The 15,527-nt window shown below is 44.1% G+C and overlaps 1 pseudogene; it reads right to left on the minus strand.

Annotated features, from left to right (window-relative positions):
• Positions 1-736: 736 nt before the first annotated feature.
• Positions 737-12,990, minus strand: LOC139016792 (BTB/POZ domain-containing protein KCTD5-like; annotated as a pseudogene).
• Between the last annotated feature and the right edge of the window lie 2,537 nt (positions 12,991-15,527).

Consider the following 15,527-nt stretch of genomic DNA (forward strand, 5'->3'; position numbering starts at 1 on the left):
TCCCTGGCGAGACACAGGCATTGACGGGTGCCAGCTCCTCCAAGACCCCATGGGTGGGAGGAACAAGACAAAATTTCTACCTCCCTTTAAAGGACTTAACAGATCAACCCAAAATGCAGCAACACTTTTAGGCATTTCTAAAAAAGTAAAAACACTGGGAAGTCTACCCACACTGGGAAATAGATGCAAAGGGCTCTCGCCTGGAACATACAAATGAAGAAGACTTGACTGTTCCAGGCCAGGCCAGGCCAGGGGCGCTCAGCAGGGAAGGAGGCCCAGCCTTGGGGTGGGCGTCCAGGAAATAGTAAGCGTACGGAGGCCACCTCTGTCAAAAGCTGCCCAAGGCTGTGAGAAGCCACCAGCCAATCACACCTTGCATGACTCTCTGACCCGAGGACCAGGGCCCAGCAGACACCCAGAGCCTAGGGGCCACAGCACAGCGACCACTTCCTACCAGCGAGGCCCAGGCTCCATTAAGACTGTTTATGTAGCACCAAGAACGCTGTCCTCTAAATGATCTTCGGTGAGTAAAGGGTCGGTCAGGAGCATCCTGCCTCGGGCCTGTGTGGCACTTGGAAAACCCAAGCCAAGGCTCCATAGGCCTGGCCAGCACGTCTCCTCCTAGTGGGGGATGCCCGGCGTGGACAGCTGGTCCGGCTTGCACCCCCCACCCGAGAGGTAAAAAAAGGATTCACTCCCAGATCTCTCTAGAAAATTGTCAAAAGCAGGTTTCTTCTCACGGCCACACTTCCTCGCTGTGGTGATTCGTTTCCTCCTGGGAAAAGTAAGATGTTTTGTCAGCTGTCAACACTGTGCCCCTCACATCCTTGAGCCCCGTTCTTGCAACATCTTGGCTTTCTCGCTCCTTGGAGACCACACAGAAGAGCTCGGCCTGGTCTTCACTCCCATCATTGTAGGAAGAGACAGTGCTGACCAGCAGCTCAAACTTCCAGCATCGGACATGGTGGACACCATCTGCGGGGGCTCCTCCTCCTGACCCTGAGTCCACGGGAAGCTTCCCCGGCACCTGTGAGGTTTTGCTGTCTCGTTCTCTAATTTCGTCCTTTATGAGTTTTATTAGTGAGGCCAGAGTGTAAAATCCTGCTTCCTCCACCATGCCTGCACTGCAAGGTCTTTGTTAACGATCAGCTTTCCATGTCTCGGGTCATCAGCATGGGCCTGAACAGGTGGGATCGCTGTCGATTAAATAGGCACCTGTTTCATCCTTAATCCAGGTCAGGGTCGGCCTGGCACGAAGGTACAGGAAAGACTGCGGATCCCGGCACAGGGTCTGCCAGGTAGGAAGAAAGTACATACTGCCAACGTTTGGATAAGCTCGGGCCCCCCAACCCCTCCCCAAACCATCTGGGCGGCTGTGGAAGCTGGCAGTGATTCTCCGCAGTCATCCCAGCGAGCCAGCCACTGGGAGAACTACTCTTAATTTTCATCCTTTGAGAAAGCTGAACTCTTCTTTTTTTTTAAGGGAGTGAAAATTCATCTTACTCAAAAGTGCATTTAGGACTTTCATTTATATTTTCTGCACTTGTTTTAGGGGATTTATTTTTAATGTTTATCCCTATCAGGTCTTTTATCAAATATTCTGTCCTTTAAGGTTGAAAAAGCCAATATTTCAATAACATGCTCTATATAATCTTAAGTAAAGTTCCTATATAAATAATACATTCTAGCCCTGGCTGGTGTGGCTCACCGGTTAGACTTAGAGCATCGGCGGTCACACCAAAGGGTCTCAGGTTCGATTCCTAGACAAGGGCATGCACCTGGGTTGTAGGTTAAGTCCCTAGCCCAGTCAGGAAATGAGCAGGAGGCAAACAATCGATGTGTCTCTATCACATAGATGTTTCTCTCGCTCTCCCCTCCCTCCCTCTCTTCCACTCTCTCTAAAAATCAATGGGAAAAATATCCTCGGGTGAGGATTAACAAACAAGAATGTAATAGCCCTAACTGGTTTGGCTCAGTGGATATAGCATCGGCCTGTGAACTGAAGGGTCCCAGGTTCGAATCCGGTCAAGGGAATGTACCTTGGTTGTGGGCACATCCCCAGTAGGGACTGTGCAGGAGGCAGCTGATTGATGTTTCTCTCTCATCGATGTTTGTAACTCACTATCCCTCTCTCTTCCTCTCTGTAAAAAATATCAATAAAATATATTTTTAAAAAAGAATGTAATAGATTGTAGGAAAGGCATGTAAAGCATGATGATTGCATTTTACTTTGCTCTTTGGAATTGGGCAGGGTGGTGACAAAGCTTTAATTGAAACAAGAAAACCCTGTGAAGAAAGACAAGTCAACACAACTAGCTGGCATTATGTTTAACTTCTCAGGCTTTAAAAAATAATGGTTTTGGCTCTGCTTCTGGCCTTTTATATTGTTGTTCATTTGGTTCTCAGAAGGCTTGGTTCTTTTTGTTTTATTTGCATACACATCCTCTTTGTTTGAAGAACTTTCACTAAATTATCTTGTCAGGTCTACCAGATTGCTTTACACAGCTCCTGCTGCCTAGGCTGCCAGACCCATGGCAAACCAAGAGGCCCGGAAGGAATGTGTGCTGGACCTTTTTGAAACATGCTTGCCCTGGATCTAGTGAGTGTTAGGGTCGCCAAAGGAGGAATGCACGAGGTCAGGGATTACAAATGTATTAGGTCACCTGGAGACCAGATGGGCTGAGCCCCAAAATGGTGCCAGCACCCAAAGATGAGGAGTCAGAGGTTTTTAAAGGACTCTAGCAGGGGGGCTTTTTCTGGGCGGAGAATTCTCTGTGCAGGTCCGGATTCTGGGAAACTCCGGAGGGGGAGATAATGGTCTTAGCAAGTGGAATGTGGTCTAAGCAAGTGGAATGTCCATTGAGAAGTGGCCCCAAGGTCATTTCCCAGGGGCCGGGGTATCGATTCAATTATTTGATCAGACCTAACAGTGAGATCTGTGCCTCCAGGAAAGCAGCAGGGAGAAGGCAGATCGGCTAAAAAGGGTCACTTTTAATGGATTTTTCGTTGGAGCAGCCATATAAGGTAGTGTTGCCTCAGGGACTGATACCAAGCTGAGGGGCCAAGGGAATGCTATTCATACATGTGAAATATGCAGGTACTTCTTGGATGATATTTATCCCTCTGATTTCCATCTGGCGCTGTTGAGTACATCCTTGCAGAGCTTAGAAAGTCACTTCCTTTCAAACTTTTTGCTATGAAGACAAAAACAATAAAAACAGTGATGCCAAACACACCTTATTACTGTGGCCAGTTTTACTTCCTCTAATGGACACTTAGGGCCAGTGTGGCATTCGTCAGGGTGGCTAACAGAATGCCTGAGGCAATCGGCTCTCACTAGGCGGGCTCTGTGTCTTTGGCGTGCAGTCCCGGGTGGATGGTGACAGGTCTTTAGGCTCGCTCTAGTTGGAGAAGAGCTTGGAGAGAACATAGCATCTATTTCCTTGTGTTTTTAAGATGGTGACAGGGTCATCTTCATTGAAATAATACAGTAAACTGATCATTGATATTTAAAACAAAGTGATACACAAGAGAAAAATATAAAGAAATGTGGAGAGCGGCTACAGTGTTTGGACAGGTTCAAGCCTCGGACTGATGAGAGGGCACAGTCCTCTCATGGCCACGTGCAAGTCCCAGCTTGGAGGGCAGGGCCCTCCCAGCACAGTTATAGCCAACAGCTGTAGTTGTAAGCTTGAACCTATGGTCCGAACACGTGGCCCCAGGTGCCTGAGTGATGTGGGCTTGATAGAGTTCAGGTGCATGTAGTTGAGTAGGATTGAAACCCACGAGAATGCTGTAAACATCTTGACCACACCCTTTGCCTCGTGGAATCTGTCTATAAAACAAAGACACAGCTTGGGCTTGTAGTCCATGGCACTGTCTTTCCATCAGAGAGGGCAGCGTCCCACCCAGCCTCAGCTTTATTCTCTTGTCTGTCTTTTCTAATCCTTCTCCGCCCTCACTCAGGTTCACCCTTGGCTGTGCTGGCATGGCACAAAGAAATGCCAACTTCTAGGTTTGACTTAAACATTCTCCTTCCTCAAATTAAATATTATGGAGCTCTGCTGGTGTGACATGGAAAGGTAAGAGTTAAACCCCCAGGCTCTGCAGCAGAGGCCTTGTTTGTATTATGCACAAGGGGAAAACCTCAGTTTGGACCCAGGGTGGAAGTTACGCCTCCTTTCACCACCAGGAGCAGAGAAGGAAGCTACCTCTCTGGAAAAATACAGGCAGAACGCACTAGGTTGAACCATATGAAATCCCTGACATTGACTATTGTTTCCTGACAAAAAAGAATAATTTCAAAATGTGCGATAGATTCAACAACTCCTTCTATAAAGGGGACTGCGGCCTTTTCCACTTTTTCCTTTCTCCCATGCTGGAGCAGAAGTTTCCAGGAGGGAGTGAAACTTGCTCTGCCCTTGGAACAGACCAGGAAATCTCTTCTTTCTCCCATCCCTCTGCACATCACAGAATATTTGCGAGTGTCCCATGAGACCTCAACAGTAGGCCTGCTGCCTTCTGGGATCCAGCCCTCTCCATCCCTACTGGCCTCAACATTCCTGTCTTTACTCAGGAAGAGGGAGTGGGGAGCAGATGAGAGAGTGTTTTTTTCTACGTGTATAAAGTTATTTTTCTATAGGGCAGGTTTAGTTTTCTCAATTCCTGTTTTCTGATGTCTCACATTGGAAAGAAAACTACTCCCTCAAGTATTGTTACTCATATATATTTATAACCACAACTGACTAGGATTATGTTACCCTAAGAGTGTAGGCCAGTAAATGTCATTCTTACATAATCCTGCAGTTTAATGAGTATTAGACCTGTCTAGGTGTGTTATGTGTTATACTTACATTCATGTTGGCTTTCCTGGAGGCAGTCTCAGGTATTTAGAAGACGCACTGCTTCTGTTCTTAGCTTTCTGTAAGTGAAGGTGAGAGCAATGTGTGCTTGCTCACTGTACCTGTTAGTAAACTGAGCACTTACTCACTGGCATGAGGAAATAGCTCCTAATTTCTTCAGGCAAATGCCCAGCAGGTCCGGCCAGTTCACAGTTAGTTCCTAACCTGGAATAATCTTGTCTTTTGTAGAATCTTCAACATCCAAAATGAAGGAACTTCCATACTCTTGTCTGTGTGTATGATTTGTTGTTATTTTTGCTTTAACCCTTCACCTTTGTCACCCAGCCCCTCAACCCCCCTCCCCTCTGACAGCTGTCAGTCTGTTCTCTGTATCTATGAGTCTGTCTCTATTTTGTCTGTTAGTTTACTTTGTTCATTAAATTCCACATATAAATGAAATTGAATGGTATTTGTCTTTCTCTGACGGGCTTATTTCACTTAGCATAATACTCTCCAGGTCCATCTGCTGTAAATAACACTGCAATGAACACAGGGGTCCATATATTCTTTCGAATTAGTGTTTTGGCTTCTTCAGATATATTCCCAGAAGTGGAATCACTGGGTCATAAAGCAGTTCTATTTTTTTAATTTTTTGAGGTGACTCCATAGTGTTTTCCATAGTGGCTGCACCAATCTGCAATCCCACCAACAATGCACAAGGGTTCCCTTTTGTCCACATCCTCACCAACATTTGTTGATTTACTGATGGTAGCCATTCTGACAGGTGTGAGGTAATAGCTCATTGTGGTTTTAATTTGCATTTCTCTGATGATTAGTGACATTGAGTACCTTCTCATATGTTTATTGCCCATCTTGGAAGAAGTGTCTAGTCAGGTCCTTTGTCAATTTTTTAATTGGAACGTTTGTTTTTTTTAGTGTTGAGTTTTATAAGTTCTTTATAAATTTTTGAAAATTAATCCTTTATCAGATATACCATTGGTGAATATGTTCTCCCATTTAGTAGATTCTCTTTTCATTTTGTTTTCAACATCTTTTTTATATTGACACCATTATATCTCTTGGTTAATAGTATTTTTTTAAAGAAAAGTGATGTATTATAAGTTTCCTGATCATTCTGTAACAAAGTACCACAAACTGGGTGGATCCAAACAACAGCAAGTTATTCTCTCGCAGGCCTGGAAGTTCTAGAAGTTCCAGATGTCCAAAATCAAGGTGTTGGCAGGGCCATGTTCCCTCTGAAGTCTCTAGGTCAGTGGTGCTCAACCTTCCTAATGCTGTGACCCTTTAATACAGTTCCTTATGTTGTGGTGACCCCCAACCATAAAATTATTTCCATTGCTACTTTATAATTGTAATTTTGCTACTGTTATGAATCGTAATGTAAATATCTGATACGCAGGATGTATTTTCATTGTTACAAATTGAACATAATTAAAGCATAGTGATTAATCACAAAAACAATATGTAATTATATATGTGTTTTCCGATGATCTTAGATGACCCCTGTGAAAGATTGACCCCCAAAGGGGTCACAACCCACAGGTTGAGAACTGCTGCTCTAGAGGATTCCCTCTTGCTTCTTCCTAGCTTCTGATGGTTGCCAGCAATCCTTGGCATTCCTTGGCTTGTAAATATGTCACTCCAATATCTCCCCCTGAGTTTTCTGTGTGTTAGAATTTCTCTCTTCTTATAAGGACACCAGCCATTGGATTAAGGCTCACCTTCATCCTTAACTTATTATGATGACACCTGCAAAGACCCTCTTTCCAAATAAGGTTACATTCACAAGTTCAAATGGACATGAATTTTGAGGAGACATTATTCAACTCAGTACAGCTTGTCTTAAAGATATTCTAAATCCCTTTATACAAAAGTAAATATGATTCAAACGAATACCTGTATATAAATAAATAATCACCATCATGTCCCAAGAAGCTCCATCAGTGCCATGTTTCTGGCCAGTTAACACAGTCATTGAGAGGTTCTCATGCGGCCAAGAACAGTGCTGGGCACCAGGGACACAGGAATTGGTCAGAGAGACCAGGGCCTTGTTTGTAAGGAGCTTACATTCTAGTTGGAAAAAAATATACAAACATAATTTTATTTGTGCTCTCAAACAGTATTTCTTGAGAATTGTCCATGAGGTCACTGAGGATGAAGAAAGGGGAGAAAGAGCAAAGTCCAGGCTCTCACAGAACTTACATTCAATTGATAAAGGGGTAATACATGAATAAGTAAACAAATAAAATAAGTGCTATGGAAACAATAAAAGGCAGGGCAAAGTGGTAGAGGGGAAGAAGGTTATGATGTATGTGTGAAGGAAGCCCAGGCATGAGTCCTATGAATGTCTCGGTTTGGTGTTCTAATGGGAAGAAATGAGGCACAAAGACCCTGGAGGCCCTGAAGTATATTTAGGAATAGCAGGAGGCCAGTGTGGCCTCTGGTACTGAACCAGGAAAGAATAGAAGGAAAGGGATTGAACAGTAGTTTGGAACTGGAACAGAGCCTAGTAAACCACATAAGAGCTAATACTCTAATTAAAGCAGTCTGGGGGTTTGAGCAGGAGAATAACTTGAGTTTATTTAGATTTATAGGGGACTTCCTCACCCCATAACCATCACCACCACCCCAGCTATTGCATAAGTAATGGACAATAGAGAGCAATGGATGGAAAAGGGGTCAGGGTTGGGGGCATTGAATATAGTGCCAGCAGGATTAAAATAGTGAAAAGTGCTGGGAGGTAAACATAGCATGATGGAGAGGATTAGTATGAAGAAGGAAGGGTAGATAGTAGCCCTGAAAGGTGACCCTGAGGTGAAATTTTAGCTAATGCATGAATGACCAGACTTGGCCAGCCTCGTAGAGGTCCTGGGGAAGATATTTCCAAGCAGAGGAAATAGAAATGGGAAAGCCCTATGTCTGGTATGTTGGAAGTAAGAAAGAAGGACAACTGGTGTAACCACACAGAAACTCCATTTCTTTAACATGACCCTTTCTCCTTTCTCCCTTCCTTAATCATTAAATCCTTAGGACATCAGATTCTAGTCATCATCAAACTGTATGCACCCCTATGTTCATAGCAGTACAATTTATAATAGCTAAGATCTGAAATCAGCCCAAGTGCCCAGCAGTAGATGAAGGGATAAAAAGCTGCGGTGCATTTACACAGTGGAATACTGTGCAGCTGTAAAAAGAAAGGAACTCTTACCCTTTAAGACAGCATGAGGGACCTGCAGACTATTATGCTAAGTGAAATCAGCCAGTCAGAGAAAGACAAATACCACATGATCTCACTTATTTGTGGAATCTTATGAACAAAATGAATTGACCAGCAAAATAAGACCCAAGGCATGGAAGCATGGAACCGACCGGCTGACATATCTCTAGGGGCTGGGGGAAGGGAGAAGGGGATGAGAAGAGATAAACCAAAGAACTTATATACTTATATGCATAGCTCATGGACACAGACAATAGTGTGGTGAAGGCCTGGAAAGTTAGAGGCTAGGTGGAGGGGTGAAAAGGGGAAGGGGGAATGAGGAACATCTGTAATACTGTCAATAATAATAATAATATATGTGTGTGTGTGTGTGTGTGTGTGTGTATTTTTTTAAGAACAAAACCTCAGGCCATTGACCACACAAACAGAGCTTTGTTCAAGCTAAAGATAATATCTTCCCTTCAGTTGGGTTTCAGCACCAGGCCCATGAAAATGGACAACCCTATGGACCACATCCTCATGAAAAGAGGCATAACAACTCCATGGCTGACATTAGGACCTGATATAATGATCAACTACTCCCCACCCATGACCCCAGCTTCTTTAGCCACCATAATTTTTTTTCTGAATCACTTATTGATTTACAGCTTGGCAATAGCATTTATTGTGTTTCTCTCATTAAGGAATCTGATCATCCCCTTTGAAATACCTACTATTTTGCCTGCTGTCACTTTATGTTATGTAGTCATTCTGATTAAACAACTGAATTGCTTTCTTTTTTTAATTTTTATTTTTCAATTACAGTTACTGCCAATATTACTTTGTGCTGGTTTCAGTTGCACAGCACAGTGGCTGTACAGTTATGTGCTTCACAACCTGCTGGGTATTCCCAGTCCCCCAAACTCCATGTCCTCTGGCAACCACTAGTCTGCTCTCTGTTCTATGAGTCTGTTTCAGTTTTGTTTATTGATTTTGTTCTTTAGATTCCACATATAAGTAAAATCATATGGTATTTGTTTTTCTCTGACTGATTTATTTCACAGAGCATAATACCTTTTAGGTCTATCCATGCTGTTGCACATGGTAAGATTTCATTATTTTTATTGCCAGAGTAATATTCCATTGTATATATGTACCACAGCTTTTTTATCCACTTGTCTGAAGATGGGTACCTGGGTTGCTTCCATATCCGGCTATTGTAAATAATACTGTAATGAACATAGACAGATATATATTCTTTCAAATTAATGTTTTGGGTTTCTTTGGATAAATCCCCTGAAGTGAAATTGCTGGGTCATAATAGTCACCATGATTAGTGATTTTTCTCCTACATAACCCATCCCCTGGAAGCCACTGGGAAGCCAGGTTTTTGTGTGTGTGTGTATGTGTGTTTTTTACTTAAGAGGGGAAGGGAGAGGGAGAGAGAGATAGAAACATCAACGATGAGAGAGAATCACTGATTGGCTGCCTCCTGCATGTCCCTCACTGGGGATCGAACCTGCAACCCGGACATGTGCCCTTGACCAGAGTTGAACCCGGGACCCTTCAGTCCACAGTCCAATGCTCTAGCCACTGAGCCAAACTAGTCAGGATGAGCCAGGTCTTTGAGTACTTGCTTACCTGTGACTCCAGGCTTGGTGCCATTTCCTCAACTTATAAACCTTTATTTTTCTGGCTACTGTAAACTGTTCACCTTTGATTGGGCTTTGATGTGTGCAGGCAAATAAACACCTTTGGCCCAGTAACACTGAAACCTGGAAGATTTCAACCTAGGAAGCCAGAGATGTACTATAGAGAATGAGGGGAAAGAGGCAGGCAGGACAGTGCCAGGTAGACCCCTGTAGGCCCTGTTTTAGTTCTCCTCACTTCCTCAGAGTATCAGAAGGAACAAAGGATCTGTGGTTGCCCACAAGGAGCAGAAAGCTCTACCTGTGCCCCTGGAGTGCCCATTCATGGGATCCCTTTGCTTTGTAAGGTACAACATTCAGTAATGTAAGAGGAGGAAGTGACCGCTTTCTGAGATACATTCATTTTGTTCAAAAAACCAAAATTTGAAGATCTATGTAAAACAAAAACCTTTCATGGCCAAAAGCTCTTCTGAATGAAAGGGTTTATTGAGCCTAATGCTAGCCAGACAATGACCAGGTGCTGGGGCATGCTTGCAGTATGAACCACCAGCAACAGTGCTAGGTGGGAAAGACAAACATATACATGCTCATTGTGAGAAACACGCTCACCTGTCCAAACTCAAATAATGGCCTCAGAGACAGAAAGTACAGTGAAAGGGAAACTTTTAATGGAGGTCTTGCAAGATGAGGTGTCTGGTAGGTAGGCATACCCAGGGCAGTTACAACAAGCAATTTATCCCTAGTGTGTGAGTCCCTCCCCTGGTTCCTCAATGGCTTATTACTATGGGGGTGCACATTCTTTCCTGGTCTGGGCACATGCATGAGGCAACTAATTGATGTGTCTCTCTCACATCAATGTTTTTCTCTGTGTGTCACTCCCCTTCCTTCCACTCACTCTAAAATTCAATGGAAAAATATCCTCAGGTGAGGATTAGCAATAATAACAAAAAGAATGTGCATTAGCTGCTCTGACTGGTTTGGCTCAGTGGATAGAGTGTCAGCCTGCGGACTGAGGGGACCCAGGTTAGAATCCAGTCAAGGGCATGTACCTTGGTTGTGGGCATATCCCCAGTGCAGGGTGTGCAGGAGGCAGCTGATCGATGTTCCTCTCTCATGGATGTTTCTAGCTCTCTGTCCCTCTCCCTTCCTAGCTGTAAAAAAATCAATAAAATATATTTTTTTAAAAAAGAATGTGCATTAGCTACAAATAAAAGGGGTGAGAGTAGGTTAATTGGGAATAATTCTGGGATAGGTACAGAGTCCAAAAGGATTAAGTGTTTGTTCCTTTGGACTGGTTATGGATAAGTCTGAAAAGTTCATGCATAAGCAAGAAGTAGAAGTGCTTCAGAGTTGCTGGCACCTGGCTATTCTCTCTTGAAAATCATGGAAATAGTCACCTGGAAGTTAATTCAAAGTTTCAACACAGATTCAGGAATGTAAGCTATCTTTTGTTGATTTGCCCTGCAGTTGCTGATTGACCTCTTGTTTCTTTTTCCACAGTCTGGCCTGATGTAATTTAATTCAGTTCATCTCAGAATTTTCTCCTTATTATCTAGTTGGCTTTATTAAATAACTAGAGGTCCGGTGCATGGATTTGTGCACTGGTGGGGTCCCTCGGCCTGGCCTGCACCCTCTCACAATCCGGGACCGTCAGGGGATGTTGGAGAGCTGGTTATGGATGATCCCCGAAGGCCAGGCTGAGAAATCCATTCACTGAGCCTCTAGTATGCACATAAGATCTTTGGTTAATCTCTTCCCACTCTCCCTCCTACCCCCTTTCCTCTAAGATTCATCACTCTGTTCCATGTTTCCATGCCTATGGTTTCCCTCCTGCATTGAGCATCTGCTTCCTGGTGGTCAGTGCGCATCATAGCTACAAGTTGGCCGGTTGGCTGGTCGCTTAGACTTTTATATATATACTAGAGGCCCAATGCACAAAATTTGTGCAAGAGTAGGCCTTCCCCCTGCTGCAGGCACCGGCTTTCCTCTGGGACCTGGGCTTCCCTCACAGCCCCAGCTTTGTCCAGAAGGTCATCTGGAAGGATGTCCAGCCTAATTAGCATATTATGCTTTTATTATTGTAGATAGATTCCTGAATCAGGCAGCAAATACTCTCAGAGGTCATACAAAATGGAAGCTCTTTATAGACAGAAAGATGGGGCAAGCAAGCAGTTAACAAAAGAAAAGGAAGGATTACTTTAGACCAGGCCCTGGAGAAAGGGAGCAGCAGGGGTCTTTATTATGCAGATTGCCTCTTCTTCCCCTGGATGGGGGAGAGGGAGGGAGAGGGCCCACATGGCAGATTACCTCCTCTGAGCTTACCAGAAAATTCCATGCTGGTAATTAACTTCTGGGAAGGGTTAAAAATGCAGTTAGGTTAGATGTTAAATTTAGGTTTGGTATCTTGGGCTTTAGCACAACTGATGCCTTTTAGGACTTGTGATTTTCTCTTGCATAAGTTAGAGAATGTTCCAATGTAAGGTAATACACCTCGTAATTTAAAAAATGCCTTTGCCTTTTCACACAGCAAAACCATCTCTAGAAATCTCTCCCACAGAAACAAAATTACCAATACTAAAATGTAGAATATAAAGATTTTACCATGGCATTGATTTTAATACCAAAAACAATGTTAAGAAATGGAAACAATCTGAATAAAGCCCACCAATAGGAAAATGGATAAATAAAATATGGTACAGTGGGGCCTTGACTTAGGAGTTTAATTCGTTCGGAGACCGAGCTCTTTAAGGAGCTCGTTAACTCAAATTACTCTATCAACTCAATGCAAAAAATCGGTCGAGAGACAGCTGGTATCTCAAAAAACTCGTTAGTCGGGACACTCGTAAGTCAAGGCCCCACTGTACCTATATGAAATGGATTTTTAAAAATGTGTTAGATTTCTACTTGTTGTCAGTTTAGGGCAGTGGTCGGCAAACTGCGGCTCGTGAGCCACATGCGGCTCTTTGGCCCATTGAGTGTGGCTCTTCCACAAAATACCACCTGCGGGCGCGCATGTACAGTGTGATTGAAACTTCATGGCCCATGCGCAGAAGTCGGTATTTTGTGGAAGAGCCACACTCAAGGGGCCAAAGAGCCGCATGTGACTCTCGAGCCGCAGTTTGCCGACCACTGGTTTAGGGCATCCAGAACTTCCTCTACCATGATTTTCTTGCAGCCAATGAGATTGCTCTTGTGAAATATATTTACAGATGTTCATGGATTTTAGGAGAATGACTTACCCTGAAGGCCTCTCACACTTGGTAGTAATGAAGTGGGTTATCATCGAGGAAGATAATACTGATTTCTTTAAATAAATATATATTTTTATTGATTTCAGAGAGGAAGGGAGAGAGAGAGAGAGAGAAACATCAATGATGAGAATCATTGATTGGCTGCCTCCTGCACGTCCGCCACTGAGGACTGAGCCCGCAACCCTGGGCATGTACCCTTGACCGGAATCAAACCTGGGACCCTTTGGTCCCCAGGTTGACCCTCTATCTACTGAGCCAAACTAGCTAGAGCAATACTGATTTCTTTCAGGTGATAGAAGAGGAGATTAAGTTGCCCTTTAATCTGTTTATACAGATTCGACCTGATGGTGTTTGAGATTCTCTGAGCCCTGTACTCAGAGATGAGTGGAGTAAGGAGAGTGGAGCTTTCTCTGAAAGATGTCTCTGTGTCCCGTTGAAACCAAAATGTGGGTTTTTGAGTCTGAGTTCATTGTCTCTCGAAATTGAAGAATGAAGTCCTGGACAAAAATAGTTAGTGGAACCGAAGTGTATTGAGAGAAGCCAGTCCTGGAAAAGGTGCAGCTGGGGTTGCAGGAGCAGCCCAGTGTCCAGAGCTTCCTTTCCATGTTACAGTCGGGAGCAGTTCAGCACCCAAGCTAGTTAAAGTCTGTTAATCCCTGTGTGGGGGCCCACATGGCCATAAGCCACGTGGGCGATGGGGGATGTGCTCCCCCACAACAGGAACACCAGGTATCCATTGTGCGCTGCACTGGGAGTGGGGGTAGAGAAAGGAACTGTGCCCGCTTTTTTATGTTAGTTCCTGATTGGTCCTTTCAAAGAATTTTGCCTTAGCAACGTCCTTGGGATTGGTTTATATGTCTTTCTGCCTTGTGATTGGTTACCTGCACACTGTCTGTCTTAGCAATATCCACACATTTAAAAGTTCATGCCTCATGTGCCCACCCTTACTTCCCCACCCAGTTGGGAGTGTCTCAGTAACTCCACCTAGTTGGGTTCCGGGGTTTTACTTTCCCTTCCCATGGTCCTGCTCCTATCTACCTACCTTCCTTCTGTCTCACCATTTTGTGGTCTTGCCTGTAGAAAGCATGCTCTTTCATGGGATCTCAAGGAAAGCATTCAGGGACCCTTACGGGAGATTTTGGCATAGTAAGATAGCTTTGTGGCACCAGATGCAAAACAAAAGCAGTGGAAATAGAAGGCTGCCCCTGAGGAGAGCCGCTGGGTTCCCAATGCCTCATCTCCATCTGTCCCCCCCCCCCCTCCCCGCCCACCGCCCGCCGACCCCGTGGAAAAAGTTCAGCCTTGTCTTCATTAAGCCCAAAACAATGGTCAAGGCCCTAAGATCTGTGCCATCGATTCTAAAGCCTTTAGCACCACCAGGATAGCTTGTTTCTTTGGCTGTGCCTTAGCTGGGGCCCATGTTAGGAGGCTGCGGTGGCCACTGGGCTGCAGGTGACTGCTAGTCCCACATGGCTGCTATGGAGAGAAGGCACTAATGAATGAATGAATGGCATGAGCCTGTGTTACCCTGCAGGTGAGAGAGTTCTGTGTTAGCTGGGATTATATTATCTTTGGTTTGGGAAGGACCAGGTGCTTTTTCGAAAAAACCCAATCAATTTTCAAGCTTTTGCAGGCGACTGATGGGTCCATGCCCCAACCAATCCATTCTTTCCACAGGCTAGACCGACAGACCTCTGTAGTCCCATTTGGGTCCTACTATGCATGTGCCTATCTCCCGCTTCATTGTTCCTTCCCTTCCAGCGGGGATCTGTGGGGAACTGACTGGTGGTTCCCTTGGGAGTGTGTGCAGCTGTCACTTCCTGATGAAGTCAGCAGGCTTCTGTTCCTGAGTTAATTATGCTTAGTCATGTCTGTGTCCCTTTTCTCTCTTCCTTCATTAATATCTAGCTACCTACGCTAACAGTGGGACAGCCTCTGCTGGAAGACATGACCTTCCTTACATTTATTCTCTGCCATCCGTCAGCCACCATCTTTTATCCTGAGGTGCAATGCACTAATAAACCAGAATCCTGGGTCTTAGTTTCCCTTTGACAACAGACGTGATAGGCAGCCTTGAGATAATCACTCTGGGGCTAAGCTATGCATCTGTAAACTGAGGATAAGGATACTATTTTCATATCTGTCTAAAGGCAGAGAAGTGAACAGGTAGTCCTTCCAATTTTAAGTTTTATTATGCCCAACTTTATTTTTCTGCTTTTCTCTTGTCATCTTCTTTCTGGTGTTCCTATCTTTTATATACAGGGCGTTCTAGATATCCCATTATTACCTGAAATTGAGATGTACAGAACTAAGCTCAGTAGTGCCTGCTAGAAACCATTATCCATGAAGTTTCTAAGTAGAGAGAAGAAATAAGGGTGACTTGCATGTTTTATGTCTCTATGTTCCTGACAACTAAGATAAGGACCCAAGGATAAGATCTCATAAAGGTAAAAGAAAAGGAACAGGTTCAGGTGTGCACATGTCAACTTCAAGGCAATCACCTGATATCCATTTCAAAGTCAATTGCATCTAAGTATTTACAACCTACCATACAGATATGAGTTTTGGA

This window comes from Myotis yumanensis, unplaced genomic scaffold, assembly GCF_028538775.1.
Source record: "Myotis yumanensis isolate MYYU_CA2020_CCGP unplaced genomic scaffold, mMyoYum1.0.hap1 SCAF_9, whole genome shotgun sequence".
NCBI classification, from domain to species: Eukaryota; Metazoa; Chordata; class Mammalia; order Chiroptera; family Vespertilionidae; genus Myotis; species Myotis yumanensis.